We start from the raw sequence: 15,537 nt of genomic DNA on the forward strand, positions 1-15,537 counted from the left end.
ACACAATATAACAACTGTTTCTGCCCGGTTTCGAACCGGGGACCTTTCGGGTGTGAGGCGAACGTGATGACCACTACACTACAGAAACAGATACCTACAGTTGATTTTTCTGTAATGAAACTGCTCCGAACTGGCTATTCCATGGGCCTCTGGCTTTAGATTTAATTCATGCAACCTGCCCGACATCCCTAGCTGAACGCTCGTACATGCCATGCAAGACCAGATGTTTGGTATTAGCTCAGACTGGGCAGGGCTGAAGCATGAGACTCTAGCAAAGAATTATCCACTACTGCAAAGAAAAAATTGATGTTGGCTTTGAAACGCAAACTTCAAAACAACTTGAAAAGAGTACCAAGAAAAGGGCTCGTCCGGGATTTGAACCCGGGACCTCTCGCTCCCAAAGTGAGAATCATACCCCTAGACCAACGAGCCCTCAAAATCCTCTTACCTCTCAAAAGCCAATACCGGCTCTAAGCCCGCAATGAAGATCATGCTGGTATCTTTATGATGCTTGGTCTGTGAATACGCATGAAAGTCAGTCTCAACTTACCCTTTCTCAAACGATAGCACTATCATTTACAAGTGTCTCCTTTTATTTCGTCCCAGCTTTGGACACGTCTTACAGGAAGTCAGCCCTTATTTATATATTTCTGCAGTGGCTGAAGCTTAATGAGAAAGAGTAACAAGTTGTTCATAACAACATAAGAAACACATTGTGCATTTTCTCTCAAATACTCCTTCACTTTGTGCCAATAGAAATACCAAGGTGAATACCTAGGCCACAGATTCAAGCTAAAGATCTTCCTGCTGAATGCAAGGCGCAATAAAAACTGCATATCGCTGGACTAAAGCATTCCTTGCATAGCCTCTAACATCATAACATAACTGAGCTGCTAGCAGCAAGCTAACCAATACCTTTCTGAAATGAGAATTACATGTGCTTATCTGCTCAATCAGTGCTCAATCAGGCTCGATCAGAAAAGGTGGAAAGGGTCCAAGTGGATGCCCCTTCCTTTTTAGGGTGGGTCCTGCTGACTATCATAGGATTGCTTGTAAAAGTGGCCAGGGTCAGAGGAAAAGCTGCCAACACTTCTTAGCGTTCTCTATAGATGCAGCCATTTTCTGTGTCTGTAATTTCGTCCTTTTCCCAGAAGTCTCTATTCTGCCTATGCAAATTAACAAAAGCAGTGCTTATTCCTCACTTGCTCAAATGTCCTTCCTGTCCAGAAAGCTCTGATTAAGCATGCTTATTTTCTTTTTCTGGGATATTTTAAATTGTTTCGCTGTCCAGTCTGTGGCAGTAGAAAGCTGCTTATGATGCCAGGTTTTGATGAATCCCCAAGGTACAAGTACAGAGGAATATATCAGTCAGTGGGATATGGAACATTTAGCTAACACATCACAATATGTGATGCTTGCCAAGAAAACACTACATTCTGGAGCGCTGATGATCAGAACATTCTGCTCCTGAAGGATAGAAAAGACAGCTTGATTGAAATAAAGTCTGTTTATATTGACGCTCTCTCTCTCCCTATATATACATACATGCGTACACACACACACACAGGTATGTCATGCATTTCTTCAGATTTGTTTCAACCCTTTACCATTTATTGGAGAATCCCTACTTTTCAAGTGACTGCAAATGAAGTCATCTCTGGCACTTTTTGTGCAAAGTAAGAGACACACATGACACCTTTTTATAAAAATCATCGGTTTCTTTGTTACTGTGTACTTTCAAAGCATGGGGCTTTCACACGTCAGGTAAACCTGATTACCACTACACAACAAAAGCAGATGCAGCTTTCTTATCTATGTCGTGATAGAACAGTTGTGAATTGAGTAGAAGAAGGGCCCTGATGTGATACTTATTACATGCTTCCTGTAAGATAGTCAAACATGCAGGCTAGGAAGGAAGATGCAAATATCAATGTATTAGAAAAACACCTAAAGGCGAGTGATATGCTTTCATTCATGCATGGCTAGGAAAAATCGCCATACTGTTGCAAACATTCTTACACCACCAACTGGAAATAAATGATTCTGACATTAAACGTAAAGGTGACAATGCATTTGTATCATCACCTTGAGAAGGATCATCTTGGAATTGAGCCGAGGGCCTCTGCACTCAAAGCCAGAAACACTCCACTAAAATAAGATTCCTGTTGGTGCCAACAATTCTTCATGTTAATGCTTGTTCTAGGTGAGCAGCGAACCGATTGCAGGGCTCTTTTGAAAGCAAGGTCTGAGAACCAACAGATACATCCACACGCCGATTACTTTAGTGTTTTGAGAGAATTCCCTTTCTTGGAACGAGATTGCATGAAATAATCTTCAGGGCTTGGACAATTCCATGGCAAAACGGCACCTATCAACATTGTAGCCAACACAATATAACAACTGTTTCTGCCCGGTTTCGAACCGGAGACCTTTCGCGTGTGAGGCGAACGTGATAACCACTACACTACAGAAACAGATACCTACAGTTGATTTTTCTGTAATGAAACTGCTCCGAACTGGCTATTCCATGGGCCTCTGGCTTTAGATTTAATTCATGCAACCTGCCCGACATCCCTAGCTGAACGCTCGTACATGCCATGCAAGACCAGATGTTTGGTATTAGCTCAGACTGGGCAGGGCTGAAGCATGAGACTCTAGCAAAGAATTATCCACTACTGCAAAGAAAAAATTGATGTTGGCTTTGAAACGCAAACTTCAAAACAACTTGCAAAGAGTACCAAGAAAAGGGCTCGTCCGGGATTTAAACCCGGGACCTCTCGCACCCAAAGCGAGAATCATACCCCTAGACCAACGAGCCCTCAAAATTCTCTTACCTCTCAAAAGCCAATACCGGCTCTAAGCCCGCAATGAAGATCATGCTGGTATCTTTATGATGCTTGGTCTGTGAATACGCATGAGAGTCAGTCTCAACTTACCCTTTCTCAAACGATAGCACTATCATTTACAAGTGTCTCCTTTTATTTCGTCCCAGCTTTGGACACGTCTTACAGGAAGTCAGCCCTTATTTATATATTTCTGCAGTGGCTGAAGCTTAATGAGAAAGAGTAACAAGTTGTTCATAACAACATAAGAAACACATTGTGCATTTTCTCTCAAATACTCCTTCACTTTGTGCCAATAGGTGAATACCTAGGCCACAGATTCAAGCTAAAGATCTTCCTGCTGAATGCAAGGCGCAATAAAAACTGCATATCGCTGGACTAAAGCATTCCTTGCATAGCCTCTAACATCATAACATAACTGAGCTGAGCTGCTAGCAGCAAGCTAACCAATACCTTTCTGAAATGAGAATTACATGTGCTTATCTGCTCAATCAGTGCTCAATTAGGCTCGACTTAGAAAAGGTGGAAAGGGTCCAAGTGGATGCCCCTTCCTTTTTAGGGTGGGTCCTGCTGACTATCATAGGATTGCTTGTAAAAGTGGCCAGGGTCAGAGGAAAAGCTGCCAACACTTCTTAGCGTTCTCTATAGATGCAGCCATTTTCTGTGTCTGTAATTTCCGCCTTTTCCCAGAAGTCTCTATTCTGCCTATGCAAATTAACAAAAGCAGTGCTTATTCCTCACTTGCTCAAATGTCCTTCCTGTCCAGAAAGCTCTGATTAAGCATGCTTATTTTCTTTTTCTGAGATATTTTAAATTGTTTCGCTGTCCAGTCTGTGGCAGTAGAAAGCTGCTTATTATGCCAGGTTTTGATGAATCCCCAAGGTGCAAGTACAGAGGAATATATCAGTCTGTAGGATATGGAACTTTTAGCTAACACATCACAATATGTGATGCTTGCCAAGAAAACACTACATTCTGGAGCGCTGATGATCAGAACATTCTGCTCCTGAAGGATAGAAAAGACAGCTTGATTGAAATAAAGTCTGTTTATATTGACGCTCTCTCTCTCCCTATATATACATACATGCGTACACACACACACACAGGTATGTCATGCATTTCTTCAGATTTGTTTCAACCCTTTACCATTTATTGGAGAATCCCTACTTTTCAAGTGACTGCAAATGAAGTCATCTCTGGCACTTTTTGTGCAAAGTAAGAGACACACATGACACCTTTTTATAAAAGTCATCGGTTTCTTTGTTACTGTGTACTTTCAAAGCATGGGGCTTTCACACGTCAGGTAAACCTGATTACCACTACACAACAAAAGCAGATGCAGCTTTCTTATCTATGTCGTGATAGAACAGTTGTGAATTGAGTAGAAGAAGGGCCCTGATGTGATACTTATTACATGCTTCCTGTAAGATAGTCAAACATGCAGGCTAGGAAGGAAGATGCAAATATCAATGTATTAGAAAAACACCTAAAGGCGAGTGATATGCTTTCATTCATGCATGGCTAGGAAAAATCGCCATACTGTTGCAAACATTCTTACACCACCAACTGGAAATAAATGATTCTGACATTAAACGTAAAGGTGACAATGCATTTGTATCATCACCTTGAGAAGGATCATCTTGGAATTGAGCCGAGGGCCTCTGCACTCAAAGCCAGAAACACTCCACTAAAATAAGATTCCTGTTGGTGCCAACAATTCTTCATGTTAATGCTTGTTCTAGGTGAGCAGCGAACCGATTGCTGGGCTCTTTTGAAAGCAAGGTCTGAGAACCAACAGATACATCCACACGCCGATTACTTTAGTGTTTTGAGAGAATTCCCTTTCTTGGAACGAGATTGCATGAAATAATCTTCAGGGCTTGGACAATTCCATGGCAAAACAGCACCTATCAACATTGTAGCCAACACAATATAACAACTGTTTCTGCCCGGTTTCGAACCGAGGACCTTTCGCGTGTGAGGCAAACATGATAACCACTACACTACAGAAACAGATACCTACAGTTGATTTTTCTGTAATGAAACTGCTCCGAACTGGCTATTCCATGGGCCTCTGGCTTTAGATTTCTTTCATGCAACCTGCCCGACATCCCTAGCTGAACGCTCGTACATGCCATGCAAGACCAGATGTTTGGTATTAGCTCAGACTGGGCAGGGCTGAAGCATGAGACTCTAGCAAAGAATTATCCACTACTGCAAAGAAAAAATTGATGTTGGCTTTGAAACGCAAACTTCAAAACAACTTGAAAAGAGTACCAAGAAAAGGGCTCGTCCGGGATTTGAACCCGGGACCTCTCGCACCCAAAGCGAGAATCATACCCCTAGACCAACGAGCCCTCAAAATCCTCTTACCTCTCAAAAGCCAATACCGGCTCTAAGCCCGCAATGAAGATCATGCTGGTATCTTTATGATGCTTGGTCTGTGAATACGCATGAAAGTCAGTCTCAACTTACCCTTTCTCAAACGATAGCACTATCATTTACAAGTGTCTCCTTTTATTTCGTCCCAGCTTTGGACACGTCTTACAGGAAGTCAGCCCTTATTTATATATTTCTGCAGTGGCTGAAGCTTAATGAGAAAGAGTAACAAGTTGTTCATAACAACATAAGAAACACATTGTGCATTTTCTCTCAAATACTCCTTCACTTTGTGCCAATAGAAATACCAAGGTGAATACCTAGGCCACAGATTCAAGCTAAAGATCTTCCTGCTGAATGCAAGGCGCAATAAAAACTGCATATCGCTGGACTAAAGCATTCCTTGCATAGCCTCTAACATCATAACATAACTGAGCTGCTAGCAGCAAGCTAACCAATACCTTTCTGAAATGAGAATTACATGTGCTTATCTGCTCAATCAGTGCTCAATCAGGCTCGACTTAGAAAAGGTGGAAAGGGTCCAAGTGGATGCCCCTTCCTTTTTAGGGTGGGTCCTGCTGACTATCATAGGATTGCTTGTAAAAGTGGCCAGGGTCAGAGGAAAAGCTGCCAACACTTCTTAGCGTTCTCTATAGATGCAGCCATTTTCTGTGTCTGTAATTTCGGCCTTTTCCCAGAAGTCTCTATTCTGCCTATGCAAATTAACAAAAGCAGTGCTTATTCCTCACTTGCTCAAATGTCCTTCCTGTCCAGAAAGCTCTGATTAAGCATGCTTATTTTCTTTTTCTGGGATATTTTAAATTGTTTCGCTGTCCAGTCTGTGGCAGTAGAAAGCTGCTTATGATGCCAGGTTTTGATGAATCCCCAAGGTGCAGGTACAGAGGAATATATCAGTCTGTAGGATATGGAACTTTTAGCTAACACATCACAATATGTGATGCTTGCCAAGAAAACACTACATTCTGGAGCGCTGATGATCAGAACATTCTGCTCCTGAAGGATAGAAAAGACAGCTTGATTGAAATAAAGTCTGTTTATATTGACGCTCTCTCTCTCCCTATATATACATACATGCGTATACACACACACACAGGTATGTCATGCATTTCTTCAGATTTGTTTCAACCATTTACCATTTATTGGAGAATCCCTACTTTTCAAGTGACTGCAAATGAAGTCATCTCTGGCACTTTTTGTGCAAAGTAAGATACACACATGACACCTTTTTTATAAAAGTCATCGGTTTCTTTGTTACTGTGTAATTTCAAAGCATGGGGCTTTCACACGTCAGGTAAACCTGATTACCACTACACAACAAAAGCAGATGCAGCTTTCTTATCTATGTCGTGATAGAACAGTTGTGATTTGAGTAGAAGAAGGGCCCTGATGTGATACTTATTACATGCTTCCTGTAAGATAGTCAAACATGCAGGCTAGGAAGGAAGATGCAAATATCAATGTATTAGAAAAACACCTAAAGGCGAGTGATATGCTTTCATTCATGCATGGCTAGGAAAAATCGCCATACTGTTGCAAACATTCTTACACCACCAACTGGAAATAAATGATTCTGACATTAAACGTAAAGGTGACAATGCATTTGTATCATCACCTTGAGAAGGATCATCTTGGAATTGAGCCGAGGGCCTCTGCACTCAAAGCCAGAAACACTCCACTAAAATAAGATTCCTGTTGGTGCCAACAATTCTTCATGTTAATGCTTGTTCTAGGTGAGCAGCGAACCGATTGCTGGGCTCTTTTGAAAGCAAGGTCTGAGAACCAACAGATACATCCACACGCCGATTACTTTAGTGTTTTGAGAGAATTCCCTTTCTTGGAACGAGATTGCATGAAATAATCTTCAGGGCTTGGACAATTCCATGGCAAAACGGCACCTATCAACATTGTAGCCAACACAATATAACAACTGTTTCTGCCCGGTTTCGAACCGGGGACCTTTCGCGTGTGAGTCGAACGTGATAACCACTACACTACAGAAACAGATACCTACAGTTGATTTTTCTGTAATGAAACTGCTCCGAACTGGCTATTCCATGGGCCTCTGGCTTTAGATTTCTTTCATGCAACCTGCCCGACATCCCTAGCTGAACGCTCGTACATGCCATGCAAGACCAGATGTTTGGTATTAGCTCAGACTGGGCAGGGCTGAAGCATGAGACTCTAGCAAAGAATTATCCACTACTGCAAAGAAAAAATTGAGGTTGGCTTTGAAACGCAAACTTCAAAACAACTTGAAAAGAGTACCAAGAAAAGGGCTCATCCGGGATTGGAACCCGGGACCTCTCGCACCCAAAGCGAGAATCATACCCCTAGACCAACGAGCCCTCAAAATCCTCTTACCTCTCAAAAGCCAATACCGGCTCTAAGCCCGCAATGAAGATCATGCTGGTATCTTTATGATGCTTGGTCTGTGAATACGCATGAAAGTCAGTCTCAACTTACCCTTTCTCAAACGATAGCACTATCATTTACAAGTGTCTCCTTTTATTTCGTCCCAGCTTTGGACACGTCTTACAGGAAGTCAGCCCTTATTTATATATTTCTGCAGTGGCTGAAGCTTAATGAGAAAGAGTAACAAGTTGTTCATAACAACATAAGAAACACATTGTGCATTTTCTCTCAAATACTCCTTCACTTTGTGCCAATAGAAATACCAAGGTGAATACCTAGGCCACAGATTCAAGCTAAAGATCTTCCTGCTGAATGCAAGGCGCAATAAAAACTGCATATCGCTGGACTAAAGCATTCCTTGCATAGCCTCTAACATCATAACATAACTGAGCTGCTAGCAGCAAGCTAACCAATACCTTTCTGAAATGAGAATTACATGTGCTTATCTGCTCAATCAGTGCTCAATCAGGCTCGATCAGAAAAGGTGGAAAGGGTCCAAGTGGATGCCCCTTCCTTTTTAGGGTGGGTCCTGCTGACTATCATAGGATTGCTTGTAAAAGTGGCCAGGGTCAGAGGAAAAGCTGCCAACACTTCTTAGCGTTCTCTATAGATGCAGCCATTTTCTGTGTCTGTAATTTCGGCCTTTTCCCAGAAGTCTCTATTCTGCCTATGCAAATTAACAAAAGCAGTGCTTATTCCTCACTTGCGCAAATGTCCTTCCAGTCCAGAAAGCTCTGATTAAGCATGCTTATTTTCTTTTTCTGGGATATTTTAAATTGTTTCGCTGTCCAGTCTGTGGCAGTAGAAAGCTGCTTATTATGCCAGGTTTTGATGAATCCCCAAGGTGCAAGTACAGAGGAATATATCAGTCTGTAGGATATGGAACTTTTAGCTAACACATCACAATATGTGATGCTTGCCAAGAAAACACTACATTCTGGAGCGCTGATGATCAGAACATTCTGCTCCTGAAGGATAGAAAAGACAGCTTGATTGAAATAAAGTCTGTTTATATTGACGCTCTCTCTCTCCCTATATATACATACATGCGTACACACACACACACAGGTATGTCATGCATTTCTTCAGATTTGTTTCAACCCTTTACCATTTATTGGAGAATCCCTACTTTTCAAGTGACTGCAAATGAAGTCATCTCTGGCACTTTTTGTGCAAAGTAAGAGACACACATGACACCTTTTTATAAAAGTCATCGGTTTCTTTGTTACTGTGTACTTTCAAAGCATGGGGCTTTCACACGTCAGGTAAACCTGATTACCACTACACAACAAAAGCAGATGCAGCTTTCTTATCTATGTCGTGATAGAACAGTTGTGAATTGAGTAGAAGAAGGGCCCTGATGTGATACTTATTACATGCTTCCTGTAAGATAGTCAAACATGCAGGCTAGGAAGGAAGATGCAAATATCAATGTATTAGAAAAACACCTAAAGGCGAGTGATATGCTTTCATTCATGCATGGCTAGGAAAAATCGCAATACTGTTGCAAACATTCTTACACCACCAACTGGAAATAAATGATTCTGACATTAAACGTAAAGGTGACAATGCATTTGTATCATCACCTTGAGAAGGATCATCTTGGAATTGAGCCGAGGGCCTCTGCACTCAAAGCCAGAAACACTCCACTAAAATAAGATTCCTGTTGGTGCCAACAATTCTTCATGTTAATGCTTGTTCTAGGTGAGCAGCGAACCGATTGCAGGGCTCTTTTGAAAGCAAGGTCTGAGAACCAACAGATACATCCACACGCCGATTACTTTAGTGTTTTGAGAGAATTCCCTTTCTTGGAACGAGATTGCATGAAATAATCTTCAGGGCTTGGACAATTCCATGGCAAAACGGCACCTATCAACATTGTAGCCAACACAATATAACAACTGTTTCTGCCCGGTTTCGAACCGGGGACCTTTCGGGTGTGAGGGGAACGTGATAACCACTACACTACAGAAACAGATACCTACAGTTGATTTTTCTGTAATGAAACTGCTCCGAACTGGCTATTCCATGGGCCTCTGGCTTTAGATTTAATTCATGCAACCTGCCCGACATCCCTAGCTGAACGCTCGTACATGCCATGCAAGACCAGATGTTTGGTATTAGCTCAGACTGGGCAGGGCTGAAGCATGAGACTCTAGCAAAGAATTATCCACTACTGCAAAGAAAAAATTGATGTTGGCTTTGAAACGCAAACTTCAAAACAACTTGAAAAGAGTACCAAGAAAAGGGCTCGTCCGGGATTTGAACCCGGGACCTCTCGCACCCAAAGCGAGAATCATACCCCTAGACCAACGAGCCCTCAAAATCCTCTTACCTCTCAAAAGCCAATACCGGCTCTAAGCCCGCAATGAAGATCATGCTGGTATCTTTATGATGCTTGGTCTGTGAATACGCATGAAAGTCAGTCTCAACTTACCCTTTCTCAAACGATAGCACTATCATTTACAAGTGTCTCCTTTTATTTCGTCCCAGCTTTGGACACGTCTTACAGGAAGTCAGCCCTTATTTATATATTTCTGCAGTGGCTGAAGCTTAATGAGAAAGAGTAACAAGTTGTTCATAACAACATAAGAAACACATTGTGCATTTTCTCTCAAATACTCCTTCACTTTGTGCCAATAGAAATACCAAGGTGAATACCTAGGCCACAGATTCAAGCTAAAGATCTTCCTGCTGAATGCAAGGCGCAATAAAAACTGCATATCGCTGGACTAAAGCATTCCTTGCATAGCCTCTAACATCATAACATAACTGAGCTGCTAGCAGCAAGCTAACCAATACCTTTCTGAAATGAGAATTACATGTGCTTATCTGCTCAATCAGTGCTCAATCAGGCTCGATCAGAAAAGGTGGAAAGGGTCCAAGTGGATGCCCCTTCCTTTTTAGGGTGGGTCCTGCTGACTATCATAGGATTGCTTGTAAAAGTGGCCAGGGTCAGAGGAAAAGCTGCCAACACTTCTTAGCGTTCTCTATAGATGCAGCCATTTTCTGTGTCTGTAATTTCGGCCTTTTCCCAGAAGTCTCTATTCTGCCTATGCAAATTAACAAAAGCAGTGCTTATTCCTCACTTGCGCAAATGTCCTTCCTGTCCAGAAAGCTCTGATTAAGCATGCTTATTTTCTTTTTCTGGGATATTTTAAATTGTTTCGCTGTCCAGTCTGTGGCAGTAGAAAGCTGCTTATTATGCCAGGTTTTGATGAATCCCCAAGGTGCAAGTACAGAGGAATATATCAGTCTGTAGGATATGGAACTTTTAGCTAACACATCACAATATGTGATGCTTGCCAAGAAAACACTACATTCTGGAGCGCTGATGATCAGAACATTCTGCTCCTGAAGGATAGAAAAGACAGCTTGATTGAAATAAAGTCTGTTTATATTGACGCTCTCTCTCTCCCTATATATACATACATGCGTACACACACACACACAGGTATGTCATGCATTTCTTCAGATTTGTTTCAACCCTTTACCATTTATTGGAGAATCCCTACTTTTCAAGTGACTGCAAATGAAGTCATCTCTGGCACTTTTTGTGCAAAGTAAGAGACACACATGACACCTTTTTATAAAAGTCATCGGTTTCTTTGTTACTGTGTACTTTCAAAGCATGGGGCTTTCACACGTCAGGTAAACCTGATTACCACTACACAACAAAAGCAGATGCAGCTTTCTTATCTATGTCGTGATAGAACAGTTGTGAATTGAGTAGAAGAAGGGCCCTGATGTGATACTTATTACATGCTTCCTGTAAGATAGTCAAACATGCAGGCTAGGAAGGAAGATGCAAATATCAATGTATTAGAAAAACACCTAAAGGCGAGTGATATGCTTTCATTCATGCATGGCTAGGAAAAATCGCAATACTGTTGCAAACATTCTTACACCACCAACTGGAAATAAATGATTCTGACATTAAACGTAAAGGTGACAATGCATTTGTATCATCACCTTGAGAAGGATCATCTTGGAATTGAGCCGAGGGCCTCTGCACTCAAAGCCAGAAACACTCCACTAAAATAAGATTCCTGTTGGTGCCAACAATTCTTCATGTTAATGCTTGTTCTAGGTGAGCAGCGAACCGATTGCAGGGCTCTTTTGAAAGCAAGGTCTGAGAACCAACAGATACATCCACACGCCGATTACTTTAGTGTTTTGAGAGAATTCCCTTTCTTGGAACGAGATTGCATGAAATAATCTTCAGGGCTTGGACAATTCCATGGCAAAACGGCACCTATCAACATTGTAGCCAACACAATATAACAACTGTTTCTGCCCGGTTTCGAACCGGGGACCTTTCGGGTGTGAGGCGAACGTGATAACCACTACACTACAGAAACAGATACCTACAGTTGATTTTTCTGTAATGAAACTGCTCCGAACTGGCTATTCCATGGGCCTCTGGCTTTAGATTTAATTCATGCAACCTGCCCGACATCCCTAGCTGAACGCTCGTACATGCCATGCAAGACCAGATGTTTGGTATTAGCTCAGACTGGGCAGGGCTGAAGCATGAGACTCTAGCAAAGAATTATCCACTACTGCAAAGAAAAAATTGATGTTGGCTTTGAAACGCAAACTTCAAAACAACTTGAAAAGAGTACCAAGAAAAGGGCTCGTCCGGGATTTGAACCCGGGACCTCTCGCACCCAAAGCGAGAATCATACCCCTAGACCAACGAGCCCTCAAAATCCTCTTACCTCTCAAAAGCCAATACCGGCTCTAAGCCCGCAATGAAGATCATGCTGGTATCTTTATGATGCTTGGTCTGTGAATACGCATGAAAGTCAGTCTCAACTTACCCTTTCTCAAACGATAGCACTATCATTTACAAGTGTCTCCTTTTATTTCGTCCCAGCTTTGGACACGTCTTACAGGAAGTCAGCCCTTATTTATATATTTCTGCAGTGGCTGAAGCTTAATGAGAAAGAGTAACAAGTTGTTCATAACAACATAAGAAACACATTGTGCATTTTCTCTCAAATACTCCTTCACTTTGTGCCAATAGAAATACCAAGGTGAATACCTAGGCCACAGATTCAAGCTAAAGATCTTCCTGCTGAATGCAAGGCGCAATAAAAACTGCATATCGCTGGACTAAAGCATTCCTTGCATAGCCTCTAACATCATAACATAACTGAGCTGCTAGCAGCAAGCTAACCAATACCTTTCTGAAATGAGAATTACATGTGCTTATCTGCTCAATCAGTGCTCAATCAGGCTCGATCAGAAAAGGTGGAAAGGGTCCAAGTGGATGCCCCTTCCTTTTTAGGGTGGGTCCTGCTGACTATCATAGGATTGCTTGTAAAAGTGGCCAGGGTCAGAGGAAAAGCTGCCAACACTTCTTAGCGTTCTCTATAGATGCAGCCATTTTCTGTGTCTGTAATTTCGGCCTTTTCCCAGAAGTCTCTATTCTGCCTATGCAAATTAACAAAAGCAGTGCTTATTCCTCACTTGCTCAAATGTCCTTCCTGTCCAGAAAGCTCTGATTAAGCATGCTTATTTTCTTTTTCTGGGATATTTTAAATTGTTTCGCTGTCCAGTCTGTGGCAGTAGAAAGCTGCTTATGATGCCAGGTTTTGATGAATCCCCAAGGTGCAAGTACAGAGGAATATATCAGTCTGTAGGATATGGAACTTTTAGCTAACACATCACAATATGTGATGCTTGCCAAGAAAACACTACATTCTGGAGCGCTGATGATCAGAACATTCTGCTCCTGAAGGATAGAAAAGACAGCTTGATTGAAATAAAGTCTGTTTATATTGACGCTCTCTCTCTCCCTATATATACATACATGCGTATACACACACACACAGGTATGTCATGCATTTCTTCAGATTTGTTTCAACCATTTACCATTTATTGGAGAATCCCTACTTTTCAAGTGACTGCAAATGAAGTCATCTCTGGCACTTTTTGTGCAAAGTAAGATACACACATGACACCTTTTTTATAAAAGTCATCGGTTTCTTTGTTACTGTGTAATTTCAAAGCATGGGGCTTTCACACGTCAGGTAAACCTGATTACCACTACACAACAAAAGCAGATGAAGCTTTCTTATCTATGTCGTGATAGAACAGTTGTGAATTGAGTAGAAGAAGGGCCCTGATGTGATACTTATTACATGCAGCCTGTAAGATAGTCAAACATGCAGGCTAGGAAGGAAGATGCAAATATCAATGTATTAGAAAAACACCTAAAGGCGAGTGATATGCTTTCATTCATGCATGGCTAGGAAAAATCGCCATACTGTTGCAAACATTCTTACACCACCAACTGGAAATAAATGATTCTGACATTAAACGTAAAGGTGACAATGCATTTGTATCATCACCTTGAGAAGGATCATCTTAGAATTGAGCCGAGGGCCTCTGCACTCAAAGCCAGAAACACTCCACTAAAATAAGATTCCTGTTGGTGCCAACAATTCTTCATGTTAATGCTTGTTCTAGGTGAGCAGCGAACCGATTGCTGGGCTCTTTTGAAAGCAAGGTCTGAGAACCAACAGATACATCCACACGCCGATTACTTTAGTGTTTTGAGAGAATTCCCTTTCTTGGAACGAGATTGCATGAAATAATCTTCAGGGCTTGGACAATTCCATGGCAAAACGGCACCTATCAACATTGTAGCCAACACAATATAACAACTGTTTCTGCCCGGTTTCGAACCGGGGACCTTTCGCGTGTGAGGCGAACGTGATAACCACTACACTACAGAAACAGATACCTACAGTTGATTTTTCTGTAATGAAACTGCTCCGAACTGGCTATTCCATGGGCCTCTGGCTTTAGATTTCTTTCATGCAACCTGCCCGACATCCCTAGCTGAACGCTCGTACATGCCATGCAAGACCAGATGTTTGGTATTAGCTCAGACTGGGCAGGGCTGAAGCATGAGACTCTAGCAAAGAATTATCCACTACTGCAAAGAAAAAATTGATGTTGGCTTTGAAACGCAAACTTCAAAACAACTTGAAAAGAGTACCAAGAAAAGGGCTCATCCGGGATTTGAACCCGGGACCTCTCGCACCCAAAGCGAGAATCATACCCCTAGACCAACAAGCCCTCAAAATCCTCTTACCTCTCAAAAGCCAATACCGGCTCTAAGCCCGCAATGAAGATCATGCTGGTATCTTTATGATGCTTGGTCTGTGAATACGCATGAAAGTCAGTCTCAACTTACCCTTTCTCAAATGATAGCACTATCATTTACAAGTGTCTCCTTTTATTTCGTCCCAGCTTTGGACACGTCTTACAGGAAGTCAGCCCTTATTTATATATTTCTGCAGTGGCTGAAGCTTAATGAGAAAGAGTAACAAGTTGTTCATAACAACATAAGAAACACATTGTGCATTTTCTCTCAAATACTCCTTCACTTTGTGCCAATAGAAATACCAAGGTGAATACCTAGGCCACAGATTCAAGCTAAAGATCTTCCTGCTGAATGCAAGGCGCAATAAAAACTGCATATCGCTGGACTAAAGCATTCCTTGCATAGCCTCTAACATCATAACATAACTGAGCTGCTAGCAGCAAGCTAACCAATACCTTTCTGAAATGAGAATTACATGTGCTTATCTGCTCAATCAGTGCTCAATCAGGCTCGATCAGAAAAGGTGGAAAGGGTCCAAGTGGATGCCCCTTCCTTTTTAGGGTGGGTCCTGCTGACTATCATAGGATTGCTTGTAAAAGTGGCCAGGGTCAGAGGAAAAGCTGCCAACACTTCTTAGCGTTCTCTATAGATGCAGCCATTTTCTGTGTCTGTAATTTCGGCCTTTTCCCAGAAGTCTCTATTCTGCCTATGCAAAATAACAAAAGCAGTGCTTATTCCTCACTTGCGCAAATGTCCTTCCTG

General features: G+C 41.8%; 4 non-coding genes across 4 annotated transcripts; all 4 read right to left on the minus strand.

Moving 5' to 3' along the window:
* Positions 1-5,128: 5,128 nt before the first annotated feature.
* On the minus strand, positions 5,129-5,200 carry TRNAP-UGG (transfer RNA proline (anticodon UGG)). The gene has a single exon. It is a non-coding gene; the product is annotated as a tRNA-Pro (tRNA).
* Positions 5,201-9,902: 4,702 nt separating this feature from the next.
* On the minus strand, positions 9,903-9,974 carry TRNAP-UGG (transfer RNA proline (anticodon UGG)). Its single transcript has one exon. It is a non-coding gene; the product is annotated as a tRNA-Pro (tRNA).
* Positions 9,975-12,288: 2,314 nt separating this feature from the next.
* On the minus strand, positions 12,289-12,360 carry TRNAP-UGG (transfer RNA proline (anticodon UGG)). Its single transcript has one exon. It is a non-coding gene; the product is annotated as a tRNA-Pro (tRNA).
* Positions 12,361-14,330: 1,970 nt separating this feature from the next.
* TRNAV-CAC (transfer RNA valine (anticodon CAC)) lies at positions 14,331-14,403 on the minus strand. Its single transcript has one exon. It is a non-coding gene; the product is annotated as a tRNA-Val (tRNA).
* Between the last annotated feature and the right edge of the window lie 1,134 nt (positions 14,404-15,537).

This window comes from Triturus cristatus, chromosome 8, assembly GCF_964204655.1.
Source record: "Triturus cristatus chromosome 8, aTriCri1.1, whole genome shotgun sequence".
NCBI classification, from domain to species: Eukaryota; Metazoa; Chordata; class Amphibia; order Caudata; family Salamandridae; genus Triturus; species Triturus cristatus.